Source organism: Rhinatrema bivittatum, unplaced genomic scaffold, assembly GCF_901001135.1.
Source record: "Rhinatrema bivittatum unplaced genomic scaffold, aRhiBiv1.1, whole genome shotgun sequence".
In the NCBI taxonomy this organism is placed as follows: domain Eukaryota; kingdom Metazoa; phylum Chordata; class Amphibia; order Gymnophiona; family Rhinatrematidae; genus Rhinatrema; species Rhinatrema bivittatum.
The window spans coordinates 327,361-345,997 of NW_021820689.1; the positions used below are offsets into that span (position 1 = coordinate 327,361).

Sequence of the window (18,637 nt, forward strand, 5' to 3'; positions counted from 1 at the left end):
ATTAACAATGGTGCCTGCCTCAGTCTGCCAGCACCATTTGAAATAGCTGTGTGGTAGGGCAGGAGCAACTGGGGACCATTCCAGCCCCATGAAGAAAGTTTCAAGAAAAAAGAAGGTAAGGAATGTTTTGGGTTGTTTTTGTTTTTGGTTTTTTTTGTGGCAATGGTGAAGGTCTTTTTTTAAGAAATGAAGATAAATGGAAAAAAAAAGTACAGTTTTCTCACATTTTGTTTTAAAACGATTCAGAAAAGTTTAACATTTCCATTTCATTTCAAATGTACATCCCTAACAGGGACTTTATAGAGAAAGAAAATGGAGACAGTGTAGGAGTACCCTGTCTTTGCCAACATAGCTCTGCCTGTTCATAAATCTACAGTTGTTTGCTTTGGATCTATTTACATTTCTGCCAGGACTTGTTCTGTTTGTTGATAAGTTTATCAAGTTACAATACCTATTATGCACATTCAAGAAACAACTTCCTTGGTGATGTTATTTAATACTGAATCTAAGCAGTTCTTAACTTCATCAACTCGTAGGATTTAGTACCTGAGAGCTTGGTTGCCCGATAAAATACATTCTTTACTTTCAGTTATGTCAAGTGAGTCCTAAATTTTACTAGGGGAGATTTTTCAGTTTTCACGATTTGACCATTTTACTTGTTGTAGATTACACTTTTTCAGGCCAAATATAGTACATGTAACCACCACCATCACCACCTTTGTTAACAGGATGTTGTTGAGCTTCTTTGTCACTTGGTGCAGTCTGAAATTGCACGGATTCGTGCTTTGGGGAGCAGGATTCACCTGCTAAATGCCAGGAGATCACAAAGAAATAAAAACAGTCCATTCCACATGTTTTGTTCCAACTGAAATACATTTTGTTTAAAATCCACACATATTTCCATTACATAGATGATTGCAGCAAAACAGTTCAGAAAAAAAATAGCCAAAAGAGAAAACTGTCCAAAAATCCACTACAGGCAATTTTCTCAGGTTGCTTCACTGCTAGGAGCCAGGAGATTGTTCCCCTGACTTTCTAAAAAGTCCTTTCTTCCTCAAAGCTCAGATGAAAAGCATGTAAATCCTTTTATTTCCTACCAGCAATCACTAGCTGTAGACTCTTGTAGACTTTCCCAGAACAATTCTTTTCTCTTGCTTCTAAGGAAGAATCTTCTACAACCGTCTGTGACTACTTGCAAGAGAGGAGCTCCTTTCCTACAGAGCTTCAGGACCCAAGGCCAAGCACAATCCCTTTTGTTGCTTCTCACAAGCTTCTGAAACAACATATCTATTACTACTCCAAACCAATACTCTGACTCCTCTCCAATGACTCATGGAATTGCCTTTTATATTACAATGGATTACCTACTCACCCAGTTGGAGAATGGACCCTTCTAACATTCATTTCCAACACTACCATTACCTCCACCTCTCCTTTCTAGAAGATTCCTGAATTTAAACCTTGTAACACCCAGCTGGCTGGAGCTTCACCAATAGCAACCCGGGGTTCCCTCAGGTTGAGCCCTTGGTTACCCGGGCCGCCTGGTCTTAAGTGGACCTCGCAGGGTCTCCTAGAGAGGAAGTTCAAAGGAGTGTCCACCATGAACAAGGGTGCATGGTCGGTGTTCAGATAAGGAGAACTGGAGGTCACAGGAGGCCAGAATAGAGTGTCCGAGTGTATTGCTAGAATCAAGGTCAGAGTCTATGTGCAGAATGGTCAGCCAGGCAGGGTCAGTAGCAAGGTCAGCCCAGATGTAGTGAAGTCAAGCATGATGTTGTTTTCCAGGCGGCAGATGAGAGTAGTCGGGGTTCCAGGCAGAGGTCAGGTCAGGCAGCGATCAAGGATAGTCGGAGTTCCAGGCAGAGGTCAGGGCAGGCAGAATCAAGGAGTAGTCAAGAACAAGCAGAGGTCAGTACCGTGAGATCAGTCCGAAGTATCCTACCAGGAATGGAGAGATGAAAGAGCAGGAGATGCTGGGACTGGAGACACAGGAGACGCTGGAACTGGAGACACAGGAGACACTGGAACAGAGATACTGGAACTGGAGACATAGGAAATGCAGGAAGGCAACTTGCTATCACAGAGTGATCGACCAGATTGCCAAGGCAAGGTCCTGGGGACAGGGCCTCGCTATTTATGCTGGGACTGAGTGACTCAGTGGGGTGCATCTCGGCTGGATTTCCCACGCTTGTCCCTTTAAAGGGGATGAAGTTGGCCGCTCGCGCGCCTAGGGGCGGGGCTGAGGATACACTGGACACAGAGCCCCGGCGGGAGCTCCGCTGTGAGGCCTGGGATGCCAAGAGAGCCTGAGAGCAACGAGTACAGCCGAGACTGGCAGAAGAAGTGAGACTGGAGCTTGTAGATGGCTGGGAGAGGTGACCAGGCCCGACCGCGGAGCGGCCATGGCTGGGAAGCACAACAATATTTAGGGCACACAGGAGGAGGAACCACTATAGAGACTCCACTAATATTCTACACTTTGCCCACAGATTATTCCTAACATACTACAGAAAGAATAAATTAATAATGAATCATGATGCTGACAAAATATATATTATATACCTTCTTTTATTCTTGTTTCCAGAAATGCTTAAACTCAAATAAATGAATTCCTGCCTGAGGCAAAAGTAACTCAATGCCTGAATGCTACCACACTTGTACAGCTCCCATTCATGCCTATGAGAGTGATGACATTTTAAAAATGTTCATACTTTGGGAATAAGAGGAAATCTAGCAGCAATTAATCCTCTTATTTAACTCTAGCCACAAATATCACACATATTATCACAAGTGTGAGCTTACTTTCTCTTTGAAACTTGGTGCAAAGACTGCAGATAAAATGTATTCATGGACTTTGCCTCATAGCAGACAGTTAGAAAATTGTCCCATTAAGAATATTTATAAAAGCTGAAATCTCTCCTTTGATATTAAACATGATAAGGTATCCAACAGCCATACATTAAAACCTACCACATTATAGATAGTGGAATTTATTTAAAAGCTATGGGATGGCACTGTTTGTTTAAGGCAGAGGTTTCCAAGCCTGTCCTGAGGGACCCAGAGCCAGTCGGGTTTTCAGGATATCCACAATGAATATGCATTGGGATAAAATTTGCAAGTTATAGAGGCAGTGCATGCAAATCTATCTCGTGCATATTCTTTGTGGATATCCTGAAAGTCTGACTTGCTGGGGGGTCCTGCAGGACAGGTTTGGGAACCACTGGTTTAATGGATTCAGGTAAGAGGGGAAAATTGTTTTCTCTTTTTGCTTGTCTTTATGTGTTAGTTGCTTCTGTTCAATTAATGTTTTTCACTGATCCTTTGCTGAGTGGATTCTATTGCAGAGCTTCCCATAACTGTCTTGGCAACCCTAAAGCCAGTTGAGTTTTCAGAATATCCACAATGAATAAGTATGAGATAAATTTGCCTGTAGTGGGGTTCAAATGTATGCAAATGTATCTCACACATATTCATTGTGGATATCCTGAAAACCCAACTGGCTGTGTGGTCCACAGGACAGGTTTGGGAAATCCTGTTCTACTCACTGCCTGTCTTAATCTGTAACAAGATGAAAAGCCAAGAGGTAGATACTCAAAAGCCATTTAGATGGATAACTTACTGGATCATTCATCAAAATGTGTTATGGTGTTATTGTGGGCGTTAGGGCCCTATTGCCTGCGATAACGCCATAATGCATGTGATATTTATCGCAACGTGTGGCGCAAAGGCAAAATTTTTAAATTTATTCAAAGGGGCAGGATTGGGGAGGGTTTTGGGTGAGATCAATGAAAAGAGGGCATTATCACATCATGCAATACCATAATGCACACTTTTTTTTTTTGTATAAATGTCTTCATTGTTTCAACAGATGAAGTTAACATAAGAACAACAGGCAGGAATCAACAGTTAGTTGCATCCCAACACACCCACCAAACCCTACTTCCCGCACTCTCTATTCCTCTGAACCCCATGAGCTTCAAAAAGGGGCAAAAACATAAACCCTAAGGGCCAGATTTTCAAAAGCATTTACTCGAGCAAAACTGGTTTTTGCTCGAGTAAATACACTTTACTCAAGTAAGTGGGCTTTTCAAAATTGCTACAATATATGCCATTGAATTGTCCATAGGATTTACTCAAGTAAGTGCACTTTACTCGAGTAAATGGCTTTTGAAAATTGCTACGATAGTTTGTCACATTTACATGCGTAACTCCTTTGAAAATGACCCCCTAAATGTGTCAAATACATTATCCGTTTGTAAATAACACAGAAACATCTGAAGAAGGAGCATACGTATATCGCTTCTGCAGAGAAACCGGTAATTGCTTGATAAAGGATTCCCATATCCTGGAAAAAGCAGATCTTTTTCCTCACAAAGTAGCAGTCCAGGTCCAATATTCTAAGCTCAAAATGTCCAACATTTCTGCAAGCCTAAAATCAAACGTCAGGACATTGCACTGGATCCACTTGTGTAAAATACATTTCCGAGCAATGCAAGTCCCTTTAGTCAAGAGTTTACACTCAAATTTACTACAGCTCACGTCATCAGAAAAGATTCCCAGAACACACAAAGAAGCTCTCACATGAATCGCAGTCCCCAGCAGGTCAGACAAATACTTTAGCATAGATACCCAGAAACTCCGAATCCGGGGACACTCTCAGAGCCCATTGACTCAAAGTGGCATGGTCACAGAGCACATTAAACATTCCAGAGAAGATATGTTTCATCTGATAAGCATGGTGAGGAGAGATAGTTACCCTATTTATCACTTGTAGATATTGCTCTTGTAACCCAACTGAGGATAGATTTTTGTAAAGGTCAGTTCGACCATATAAAAAATCATCCTCATCCAGCTCTAACCCTAAATCTGCATTCCACAATCCTGCTAGAACCACAAACATTTTGAAAATGGAATGCAGAACTGTGAAGACCAGAACTGTGAAGGACTTCAAAGGGGTGTGGGATAAACACTGTGGATCCATAAAGTCAAGAGGCCGCCAATGAAGAGTGGGTGACTCGCCAGAATGATGGCTACTGCCTGGACACAAGACCCTTATTCAATAAACATACACATGCTTACTGTGACTCCAACATCACTCTAAGCTTCAATAGCAAGAGGAAATGTGGAAAAAAGGATTTGCACTCACAAAGAGGGGAGTAGCTGGCTTGTTACGGCGGTTACTACCCCAAACCAAATGTGCCTGATACTTCACTTTTGATGCATATCCAGCATGGCTCTCTGCTTCAACAGCATGGGAGAAAGACTGATACATCACGCATTTCCAGCATAGCTCTCTGCTTCAACAGCAGGGGAAAAGAAAAACCGATGCTTCACGCATTTCCAGCATAGCTGCAACGGCAGCGAGAAGAAAAAAGGATTCGCAATCACAAAGTAGGGAGTAGCTGGCTTTTACGGCGGTTACTACCCCAAACCAAATGTGCCTGATACTTCACTTTCAATGCATATCCAGCATGGCTCTCTGCTTCAACGGCACGGGAGAAAGACTGATACATCACGCATTTCCAGCATAACTCTCTGCTTCAACGGCAGGAGAGAAGAAAAACTGATATGGTTATTCAAGCAAGCTTTTCCGGACACAACCTAATGACTCCCAAAACACCTTACCATTTGTATATAACATTTATTTTGTATACTACATTTAAATTGTACATTGTTTAACCATTTCTATCCTCTCTTCTCTTTTTCCTTCTCCAAGTTTGGCCTCCATTGTTAAATGTAACTGTACCTTCTCTCACCTCAGTTCTGGTTCTTTGTTTTTAAGTTCTATGTATTTATTGCACCCCCGTTCTATGTAAACCAGCAAGATATGTTTTCATGATTGCCGGTATATAAAAACTCTAAATAAATAAATAAATAAATAAAAAATAAATACTTCACACATATCCAGCATAGCTCTCTGCTTCTACGGCAGGGGAGAAAAAAAAACAAAAAAAACTGATACTTCACGCATATCCAGCATAGCTCCCTGCTTCAACAGCAGGGGAGAAGAAAAAACAACCAATAAGGGCTGTATAACATAGTCTGGGTAAAACAAATAAGCATGGGTGTAGCTTGCTTATTGCGGCGGTTACTACCCCTACTGCCCCTAACTAATCAAGCTTGATATTTCACTTAGATGCAGCTCCATCACTGCTCTCTACATTAATGGTGGGGGTGGAAGGGAAATAGAACCAAGAGCTAGGAGAAACAGATAAGTATGAGAGAAAAAATGTGTGAAGCTTGCTGGGCAGACTGGATGGGCCGTTTGGTCTTCTTCTGCCGTCATTTCTATACAAACCTACCAGAGATTGTTTCCTCCTCCGAAATATAAACAGCAATCTTTGAAAGGGCCCCAAGGAACAAGAGGCCTAACAACTTTGGTAATAAACTAACAATTTGTAAATATTGAAAAAGTTGCCAAGATTCAAAGCCAAAAAGCTCCTGACATCATGGGAAAGAATAAACCTGCTGATTTTAACTATACCTTTTTTTCTGAGAGTGAAAGAGAGAGTCCTTGTAAGGGTCCCATAGTACTCAACTCTTTATGCCACTATAGGAGGACCAGCTAGTAATTCGAGGTGAGGTTTTGGTGGTGGTCTAGGGTTTTGGGACCAGTTTTACATGCACAGTGAAATGTACAAACAGCACATTACACATCAGTGAAGATTTGACATGATCTGGAGTGAGGAAAGTCACACAAAGATGTGATTTCTACAATATTCTCTCGCCCTAGCTTGATAGTACCCTGGTAGAGAGTCCATCAAGCTAGGGCGAGAGAACAAATTTAGAAATCACATCTTTGTGTGACTTTCCTCACTCCAGATCATGTCAAATCTTCACTGATGTGTACTGTGCTGTTCGTGTGTATTATTGTGGATGTAAAACTGGTCCCAAAACGCTATACCACCACCAAAACCTCACCTCGAATTACTAGCTGGTCCTCCTATAATGGTATAAAGAGTTGACTACTAGATCAAGCCATCTTACTGGATAACACATTGAAATCATGGGTTCAGTGTACTACAGCAGTTAAAAAAAGCAAACAGAATGTTGGGAATTATTAGAAAGGGAATAGTGAATAAAATGGAAAATGTCATAATGTCTCTGTATCACTCCATGGTGAGACTGTACCTTAAATACTGTGTACAATTCTGGCCACTGCATCTCAAAAAGATATAGGTGTGATGGAGAAGGTACAGAGAAGGGTAAAGGGAATGGAACAGCTCCCCTATGAGGAAAGACTGAAGAGGTTAGGACTTTTCATCTTGGAAAAGAGAAGGCTGAGGGGGAATATGATAGAGGTGTTTAAAATCATGAGAGGACTAGAATGGGTTAATGTAAATCAGTTATTTACTAGGTGATACTCCATGAAGTCAGCATGTGGCACATTTAAAATTAATCGGAGAAAGTTATTTTTCACTCAACGCAGAGGATATGGTTAGTGCAGTTAGTGTAGCTGTGTTTAAAAAAGGATTGGATAAGTTCTTGGAGGAGAAGTCCATTACCTGCTATTAATTAAGTTGACTTAGAAAATAGCCACTGCTATTACTAGCAATGGTTACATGGAATAGACTTAGTTTTTGGGTACTTGCCAGGTACTTATGGCCTGGATTGGCCACTGTTGGAAACAGGATGCTGGGCTTGATGGACCCTTGGTCTGACCTAGTATGGCATGTTCTTATGCAAGGTTGATAAAGAGTCTCTTTCTCTCTTGCTCTTGCCCCAAAGTAAGAAATGCCCATCTGGGCAAAGTACAAATATTGTAGGATGTAATAAAGTACCTATGCAACACACTCATATAGCATTCAGTAATTCTTAAATTATCATAGCCACACCCCTTTTCCTTATCACAGGTGTTATTCCTGCAAACATTATTGCATTTTGATGAATCTAGGCCTTAGCTGGCTATGTCTGAATATTGACCTCCCTATACACTAAACAAAGTCTTATTTCACATTCCTGCTGCATCTTATTCTTGTGTATGTTGGAACAAGCCTACTCACTAACAGGTCATGAGCCCAGATATCAGTCATCAACCAACAAGGGCCCCGACTTTTATGCTCTGGGGAACTGATAAGCATGGGTATAATTTGCACAGAGCAGCAGAAGGCATGGGGTGGTTACTGCCTTTAACCAATAAGCCTTGATGCTTTTGATGCACCTGCAACATCGCTCTCTACTTCAATGGAGGGGGATGGGAGGTGGCGGGAAAGAGGAATTGGGATTCAGAGACAAACAAAACAAGCCATGACTTTTTTACAGTCTGGGGTATTGATACGCAGACATTAGAGAAAAAACACAGGACCGCTTCTATGGCCAGGTCCATAAGCAAAATATGTCAAGCAGCAATGACTGATACATGGGGGTAACCTGCAAGGCGCGGCAGATGCTACCATCCAGAAGCTTGGGCAGATTGGATGGATCATGTTGTCCTTTTCTAATGTCATTTTTATGTTTCTATGTTATGACAACTCAGGAAACAGCTCAGAATAATTCTGTTGAAAGACCTGGAAGGAGCACAAACTACTAGGAGACCACCAGATGAAGCCTATTGACTGTAGGTAAGAAAAACAAAAATCAAAATAATAGCCAGCAGGGCTTCAGTGGGCCGCTGAATAATGAAAACTATCAACTATGGAAGTTTAAAGGGGAAATGTTCCTTGCCAAAGCTGATCAGTGGGGGAGGGTATCACCACAGAAGCCAGCAATGAACCCAGTGGAGTGGGACTGAAAGAAGAGACAGGAAAGGGCAACCATAAGTTTATTAGTAGAATATGATCAATTAATCCATATGAGAAATGAAACTACAGCAAAGGGCATATGAAATGCATTGCAAAGGCCACATGAAAGAACCATCTTTAATAGTAAGCTATTTCTCCTGAGGAAGGTACTGCATATCAAATGAGGTTTAGCAAAGGAAACAAGATGCAAGCACAGCTATTTGGGATTGAAGAAAATATAAAAGATTTAATTTAAAAAATGCATAGGCTGCACTATCCCATGTCTTAGGCAGCTATCAAAAAGTACACACATAAAATACTTCAAATAAATCAATAAACAAATATGGCAAAACTTTAAAAACAAATCAAAAGACATTAAAATAGTGGTCGGTCAAAATAAACAGGCCATGGTTAGTGATATAAAAAACACATAAGTCAATCTATGCACATTCTTAATTAATAAAAAGCCTGATTAAATAAATGCATTTTTAACTGATTTTTAAATGTTTTCCTACAAACTGTTTCCGTAAGATAATTGGAAACTGATTCCACAATACAGCATCTGCCACGGAAAACAGTGAATCTGCAAGACGAATGGTTTTATGATTATGCGCATCAAGTAAACACTGTCCTGATCTCAGACTTCTGATTGAATAGTGTATTTTTAATAAGGAAGGATATTCATCATTTAAAGCATCACTTAAACCAACAGGCAGCTAATGCAGAGATTTTGAATCAGGGTGGTTATATGCTCAAATCTGGATGTACAAGTTAATAACCTTGCTGCCGAGTTCTGAATTATCTCTCTCTAGGGCTTTAATCGTAAATACAGACAGTCTCAAAAATAGAGAATTACAGTAATCAATGCAAGGAAGAATTAATGCAAAGGGAGAAATAAAGATGGTCATATAACTGCCTTATTTGTTTGTAACTTCCAGAATTATTCAGTGCATTCATCCATATCCTTGAGACAAGGCCTGAGATTAAATTGGTGTTAGAGTTTGTGGAATGAATTTCTGTGTAGAACGGAAGTTATGTGGGACTTGAATAGGAAAGTTGCACTGAAAACTACAGACATCAAAGTTCACTAGAAAGAACCATGAACATGTTTCTGGTGCAAGAAGTAGAGACACTTAAAGAAAGACTGTACCACATGGAAAGCAGAACAAGAACCAACTTCACAAGCACCCAGGCAAAAGGCTAAGGGGGGGGGGGGGGTGGAGCAACTCTGATCCTCAAGAGCCACAAACAGCTCTGCTTTTTAGGATATCCACAATCACATTGCATAGAATTTTATGCACTGCCTCCATTGTATGCAAATATAGCTCATGCATATTCATGGCATCATGGCTATCCTAAAAATCTGGCCTGCTTATGGCTTTTGGGAACTGGAGTTTGCCACACCAGGCTAAGACTATACTCACTAACACAGCAGCAGAAGGGTGGCGTGGATGTTTTAAAATAACACAAACTTACCACGAGTTACACAACCAATGATAAGCATGTTCACACAGCTGGCCTACGCAACTAAGAAAAGATCTACCTCACAGATGGAAGCAGCATTACTGCTTAAGGGCTTGGACAAGGACTCCTACATCGAAACAATACACACAGAGGTACATTAAGCATACCAGTGACATATGTGCTGTAAGTTCTTGATTTAGAAGAGGGACTCTTATCTGTCAAGCACCTGACAGTAAGGAAGGTCACCCTACAATTCAAAAGGGGGAAAGGCTTCTAACCATTGTCTTTGTGGATGAGCACCTGTATTGTCTGAACACAGTTAAGCAGCTGGTGAGACTCACTGCAAATAGGCAACACAATGACTACATTCATCTGTGGCATCTACGTTTGAGTTACAGATACTCGGAAAGTGTAAAATACTGCAGTAAATAAAGACTTAATACTATTAAAATTTCCAGTAACTATGAGGTGTGACTGTAATATCAGAGTAAAGCCACAAGACTAATTCTCCCAAGATGAGCCAGACCAGAGCCATGAAACCACTTGCTCATACACACTGGTGTTGGTGGTCCATTGAGGGTTCCCAAATCTACCAAGTGGGAGCAGGTACCTATTGACTTTTGTAGCTGATTTCTCAAGGTACACAGTCACATCTGTCATGAAAAACAAGGATAAAGAATTGGACAAACTACAGAATTATGTGATCATGGCAATCAACAGATTTCAATACAAGCCACTTGCACTTTGAACTGACAACGGAGGTGAGTTCATTAGTTGACGTCTTCCTGAGATTTCATGGACTCAAGCATCACACACCCATGCCATACATATCCAAGCAAAATGGATATGTATGGCACATGTATCCAAGCTGAAAGAAAAAAGGGGACCCTAGCTGTAATGATCAGATGTATGCTGACAGAATTTGCACTACCTGAAAAATACTGGGATGAAACAATAGTCACAATTGCATACCTGCAGAACAGACTTTATTCTAAAATAGTGGAGAAAACTAGGGATGTGAATCGTTTTTGACGATTTAAAATATCGTCCGAAATATTTTAAATCGTAAAAAACCGTTAGAGGCGATATACAATAGGAATTCCCCCGATTTATCGTCAAAAATCGTAAATCGGGGGAAGGGGGAGGGGAAGGGGGAGGGCGGGAAAACCGGCACACTAAAACAACCCTAAAACCCACCCCGACCCTTTAAAATAAATCCCCCACCCTCCCGAACCCCCCCAAAATGTCTTAAATTACCTGGGGTCCAGCGGGGGGGTCCCAGTGTGATCTTCCAGTCTCGGGCCACGGGTGCGTTAATAGAAATGGTGCCGCGCTACCTTTGCCCTGTCATATGACAGGGCAAAGGTAGCGCCGGCGCCAATTTGGTTCCTGTCCCCCGACGTCACGAGCGCAAGAGATCGCTCCCGGACCCCCACTGGACCCCCAGGGACTTTTGGCCAGCTTGGGGGGGTCTCCTGACCCCCACAAGACTTGCCAAAAGTCCAGCGGGGGTCCGGAAGCGACCTCCTGCACTCGAATCATAATGCCGTATTGCAAAATGGCGCCGGCCATACGGCCGTATGGCTGGCGCCATAATGGGCCAAAATGGGCTTGCTTGGCTCCTCTGACTGGGCCTGCAAAATAACAAAAGCTAAGCTCCTACCATAGTTCCCTGTGTTGAGCCCTTGAGCGTTTGCTCATACATTTTGAAGCATCACTCACAGGTTTTACATGGTTATTTACAAATAGCACATTTTTCTTTGTGTTATATACAGAAATGTAATGCTACTAATGGCACTCAAAAATTGTTGCTCACACAAACAAACATATGCACACATCTAGTCACTCCTTGGAGGGAACATTGCTCCTAACTATCTCCTATACTTGTGAAAACCAAAAGGGACTGTCTCCCAAGCTCTAGCCAGAGCACTGTTATAAAGTATCTCCAGGGGGATGGCCATTCCAGACCTCGCAGAAGGAGGGGCTGAATTTGAATGGAACTTCCCCACCCCTACAACCATCCTACATTAACTAGCTGACACCTAACACTCAGGTCTTACTTGTAGCGTGACCGTAAGGTCCACTACATTGTTTACTGATTATTTCCAAAAATTCAATTACTGTCCCACAAATATGCCACAAATGAAACTATACACTTGAACTATTTACATTGTCTCTCTTGTGGGTTGCTTATGTCCAACTCTCTAGCTCCTGAGAGGGAGCTTGCCACTGTCTCCTCATCTCTGCAAACAGCCCAGTAGATTGGGGAATTCTGGGGCACGCTCCATGCCATGAAAACATCCTACCTGAGTCCAAAGTTCAGTCTGATGCCCACAGCCTGTCTTCTGTTCCCTTTGGGGTGAAGATCCCAAGACTTGATGTTACAACCTCGGATGACCTCTCTGGAAGAGAAGCCTGATGTTCCAGTTCTGCTTACAGTCCTCTATTTCCTTCCATAAGTGTGCAGAGGAGTGGGAAAAAAAAAACCCTCCACACTAACAAAAAGGGGAAAAATCCAAATGTCTCTATCCAAAATATCTCATACTGAGTAGTGCTGTCACTTGTCTTGCTTCTAAGGAATAGAGGGGATGCTCACAGGTCTCCAGCCCCTGCTGTCCAGATTGAGGGGGGTTGCCCTTCTTCAAAGCACAGGGTGTTCCCCAGAACAAGAAAAACTATCCAAAAGCTGAAAAAAATCTACAAAAACCTCTCTCTTAAAAAAAGGGAGGCAGGCCCTCTCAGACAGGGCGGTTACTGATGAGGAATCTGCTTTAATGCAAGAAAAAAAACACCAAGCTAGGTTACTGGGCCCAAATCACCAGGAGAAAGTAAAAATAGCTCCTTACTCTTCAAAACCTAACTCAAAATGACCACACACTCTCTTCCTCTAACTCTGCCTTATGCCCTCGGATTAGCCAATCACAGGGCCTTATTTTCCAATATCGCATTGGGGGGCGTTACCAATGCAAATGAGGCTTCTTTCGTGCAGTGGGGAAACATCGTGTGCGGCGATGTTTTCGCCAAAACATTAGTGCCGCACACAATGTTTTCCCACTGCACGATGATTCTTTCATCAGGTGCACGATATTCAGTGAGGAGAGAGGAGAAGAGGAGGAGAGAGAGAGAGAGAGAGAGAGAGAGAGAGAGAGAGAGAGAGAGAGAGAGAACCTTACTATAGTGCCTATGCCCTACATAGGTATTTTAACCCCTATAGGAGGGCCACCTACTAACTCGGGGTGGGGATTAGGTATGAGCGTCGGGGGTTGGGGGCCACTTTCGCATTCCACATGAGACCTACGGACAGAACAGTGGTCTCTAGTGCAGATTTGCTGGCTGTCGGAGTGAGGACGCTCACTCCAAGAAGTGGTTTGGGCAACGTTCTCTCTACCTAGCTTGATGGACACTCTACCTGGGCAACAACATGCTAGGTGGAGAGAATGTTGGCCAAATCTCCGCTTGGAGTGAGCGTCCTCACTCCGACGGCCAGCAAATCTGCACTAGAGACCACTGTTCAGTCCGTAGGTCTCATGTGGAATGCGAAAGTGGCCCCCAACCCCCGACGCTCATACCTAATCCCCACCCCGAGTTAGTAGGTGGCCCTCCCATAGGGGTTAAAATACCTATGTAGGGCATAGGCACTATAGTAAGGTGCTCTCTCTTCTCTTCTCTCTTCTCCCTGAAACAGGCTGTCTGGGACTATCGTGGATGGCGGGTAATCCTTTTCAGGCCTGTAACGCAGTCCATAACGCGAGGTTGGAGTTGTAGTTATTAGCCGCGATAGCAGCCGCGCTAACACTGCGGCTGTTTCGCCGCACACGATACACAGGTTCCCGCTTTACATATGCTCCGCCCTGACTCCGCCCCCTGAATACCAAATGACTAATTTGCATTCGCAAATCGCGTTAACAGGATTTGCGAATTTATCGCACGCGGTAAAGTGCTTGGAAAATGAGCCCACAGTCAGCTCAGTGGAGAGATGTGAAGGAGAATGGAAAATCCTAATGCTGTTACTAGTCCTGATGGTATGGGACCTAGGGCTATCTAGTGGCTCACTGAAGGGCCAGTCATAAGAGGGTTGGAAGGTTTGGGAGAGATCGGAGGGGGAGGCATGGGAGGAATTTTCTTTCCTCCTCTAAAAAGGCTTGCCTTTTTTGTTTCTTTGACCTTTTTCTTTTTTTTCTTTTTTTTTCTTTTGTTTGTTGTTTCTTTCAGTTTACATCCTTTTAAATAAATGAAAAGAAATGAAATAACAAACTGAAAAAAAAGAAAAATAAACAAAATGAAAAAATGTATGTGCATACCCCTAGCACAGAAAAGGTAATCATCAGAAACAGTGTGACTTTTGCAGAAAACCCAAGTACTAACTCTGTGACTCTACAACAAGGGTAGGCAATTCCAGTGCTGGAGCGCACGAACAGGTCTGGATTTCAGGATATCCACGGTGAATATGTATGTATATATTTGCATACAATAGAGTTAGTGCAAGTACCTTATACATATTCATCATGGATATCCTGGAAACCAGACCTGTTTGTGGCATTCCAGCACTAGAATTATGTATTAAATAATTTTATAGTCCCTGCTCTACAAAAACCAAAAAAAGCAGAAAAAAACAAACTATTGTAAAAGAAGAATATTCTGTGAAACAAAACCTTAGCACAGAACCTGCTGAAAAACAGGGATAAGCCCAATCATCTGCAAATATTGACATCGGACACTCAGCCATCACAACAAAAGGCAAACCACTTCTCTGCCTGCCCTACAAAGTCAGTACCTGGAGGCCACCCAAGTCAACATCCTGGGAAGACATTTTGCATATCTGAAGAGGTGGCCAAGAAATGGAAAAAGCAGCAGAGCAGAGCAGAAGAAGCACAGCCCATGTAACTATGAACATCAAACCTGGATGCTCACTCAGATACCACTGAACAGAAAGACTATAGGATGTAAACGGCCATTTAAAATTAAGTATAAGACAGAAGGCAAAGTTGAGCAGTACAAGGCCCAACTTGTTGTAAAAGCAAGGACTAAGACAAGATATTTGCTCATTAAAAGGTGAAGTTTAAAAGCTGGATGCATGCCATAATCGGGAGATGGGCGAGCATCTAGTTCTAGCGCATGCTCACCCGATTTTATAAAGCGGGCAGATTAACGCATGAGTGCAGATGTGCAACTATCTTGCATCAGAAGAAAAAGAGGTGTGGTATGGGCACAGTGTGGGTGGGATGTGGGCATTCCAGGATGGGGCCAAGGGGTGTGCACATAAATACCTATGCACGCCCAAAACCAGTGCCGTATAACTTTAATTCTGCAATGGAGGAGGTATAAGTTAAAAAACCCCAAAATTTACAGTTATAGCATCCAGTGCAAAAATAATGATAACATTTCCATGCAAATGTGTCTTAAATTTAGAAACTACCAGATATGTCTTTTTGGAACCAGACCAATTGGAAATTTTCTTAAATTCAAAAAATGAGCTTAGGCCTGATCTGCCTACTAGTACCGGATAAATTAAGAAAGTCTGTCACTACTCTCTTCTTACTATTGTATGGACTAGGATAAGTAAACTTGCTCCTAATTTTCATATTTGTTCTCTCCAGATTACATAGTAAATTCAGGCAGAGTTTAATGAGGTAATTCAGTATTTGTTTTACCTTGGTTTTCAGGCCTATTGAAGGATTCAAGAAAACCATGCCTGGAGATCTTAAGCAAGGTTAGGAGGTGGTTCCTACCAGTTTACTAATTGGCTGGCTGGTGCTTCCCTCTGGGTTGTTTTGGGATTTTTAGATTTTTTGTGATAGGAGCCTTGTGAGACCCTGGGAACCACCTGGATTCAGGGCAGATGGAACCCTGTGTCTGGGGCTGCCCAGGTTAGGGAAGGCCGGCCCTTCTGCACCCTTAATGAGGAAGGAGTAATGGTGGTGACCCAAAGCAAGAAGTAACTCTGTTGTTAACTTCATTTTGGGGGAAAAGGAACTTGTTGGTTAAAGATCCAGAAAGCAGATTTCTCCTGACCTTTCCTGCTTAAAGATGAACAGTGAGAGCTGCAGGTTCCTGAGAGGATCCTTCCCATCGGGATCCAATTAAGAAAGAAAACAGGAAATGATCATTGCCTAACTGTGGGTAAGAAATCATTTGAGATCTCTGAGGAAACCCATCTGGAGTCTTCGCCTCTGGAGAGAGAGAGGATTTTCGGACTTTCTGTGCATTAGACTGGTTTACCCTTTTTGCCAGTTTTGGAAGGGGTTTTCCTGCCCAGTTAAGGCTACCCTGCCGACTTGGGAGCCAAGACCTGGAGTGTGAAAGATTCCCCCTTGCACAGAGAGAGGAAGCAGACTGTAACAAAAGAGCTCCTGTGGTGCTGAGGACTGATTTATTTGTGCCATATTTCACCTGCTTCATCTCCAGTAAAGTTTTTTTTTTTTTTTTGGACACTCAACCAGTGACTCCAGTGTATTATTTGGTACTTGCAGCACACCTTGGAGGAAAATTCATTTCACCTCTCCCAGGGAATCAAAAGTTATCAAAAGTCACCCCCATCACTCTGGGCCCTGAAAATTAAGTCTTTCCCCCCACCGACAAAGAATCCCAACCCTGGGGGAAAGAGGGACTGTGACAGAGCTAGTCAGGAGTGTTCCAGAGAGACTAACACATTCATTTATGACCCCATCGGAGCGCAGTCCACACCTGGCGATGGGGTTACACTACAACACTCAGAGCAATTAATTAGTGTAGCAGTGGGAAAGGGAATGCAGTTTAAACATCTGAGTGTGAAAACAGCATTCCTACATAGCGAAGTCAATGAAAAAATCTAGTGGAATAGTCACTAGGATTTAGAAATACAGTAAAACTAGATCATGTATGCAAACTACTAAAGCACGTGTGTGGATTCAAGAAAACTGCCAGAGTGTGGAACACAAAAATAAACAAAGGGCTCACATAAGGAAAGTTCACAAGAAGTAAGGCAGACTTGTCTGTATTTAAGATGGATTTTTTTATACTAAAATAAGTTGATCTGATGGTTTGAGCAAAAAGGGAATAACTGTGCAATAATTATGTTAGGATTGTGGACCCTTGTGCTGGGGTGAGGTTGACACCACCTTCAGGGGAGGCCCTGTAGGTTCTCTCTGCCAACTGGCAGAGCAGACGGTTCAGAGACTAACTGGAGCTTTGGGTTCCAGAGACCTGCAGGTCTTAGCAGGCAGTCTCTGGCTGCTGGCAAAAGAGAAGATCCAAGGTCAGGCTGAGGTTGGAGGTGGGAGGCAGGCAAAGGTACCGAGAATCCAAGCTACGGTCAGTGACAGGCGGCAGGCAAGGGTAATGAGAATCCAGGCTGAGGTCAATACCAGTAATCCGTCTGAGGTTAGAGAGTGTTGTAGGAAGGGTGAGGCAGAAGAGACAAAGGCAGGCTTGGCAAGACTGATGAGATGAAGACATGCTGGACAAGGCTGAAGAGATGAAGACAAGTTGGCCAAGGCTGAAGAGACAAAGGCTGGAACAGGCTGGAGAGACGAGACATGGCAGCAACTAGCACTTCAGGCTGAAGTCAACCCTTTGCTGAGGTGATGCTGCATTGCACAGCCGGGGTTTAAATACCCAGCCATGTGATATCATCCAAAGGCACTGGCAAGTGCTGTTGCCACCATGGGGCCTTTGTAGGTTGGCGCGTGCTGTGCACGACTAAGAAGAGGCCCCAGTGGTTGATGACAGCGGCATCCGGCCATGAAGAGGAAGGTGTCAGCAGGGCTGGGTAAGTGAGCTGGCTCCTAGGGCCACCTGCGACGAGCAAATGTAACAAATTAAAGCATTAAACCAATAACACAAAATAAATAAAATAAAAATTTAGAGTTTTGGGATGAAAGATGCAAAGGCAGTACACACCCTCTTGGAAATCAGCTACTTGAGAGACCAAAGATAAAGACATACATGCTACCAGACAGAAAGGCAGCAGGAACTTTTTATATACTGATACCATCACAAGACCAGAAATAGGGAACTTAAGCAGAAAGTAGGGGTGTGCATTTGTTTCCTACGTATTGGTAATCTGCAATGTATAGGGCTATATTTGTTGTATTCATGGGGAAGCGAAACATATCACGATTCCCCATGAATACAACAAATCTTCGCCGAATTATTTGGCCGTCTAAAGGAGCGAATTTAAACAAACCCCCCACCATCCTGACCCCCCCCAAGACTTACCAAAACTCCCTGGTGGTCCAGCGGGGGGTCCAGGAGCCATCTCCTGCACTCACCCTCGGCTGCCGGTATTCAAAATGGTGCCAATAGCCATTGCCCTTACTATGTCACAGGGGCTACCGGTGCCATTGGTCAGCCCCTGTCATATGGTAGGAGCACAAGATGGCGCCGGCCATCCATTGCTCCTACCATGTGACAGGGGCTGACCAATGGTACCGGTAGCCCCTGTGACATAGTAAGGGCAAAGGCTATTGGCGCCA

General features: G+C 43.0%; 1 long non-coding RNA gene across 1 annotated transcript in view; it reads right to left on the reverse strand.

Moving 5' to 3' along the window:
* Positions 1-13,024, reverse strand: part of LOC115081942 — a 159,333-nt gene extending 146,309 nt beyond the window's left edge. The window contains exon 1 of the long non-coding RNA XR_003854038.1: positions 12,491-13,024. This is a non-coding gene — a long non-coding RNA (uncharacterized LOC115081942). The remainder of the gene's footprint in view (positions 1-12,490) is intronic.
* Positions 13,025-18,637: the final 5,613 nt, after the last annotated feature.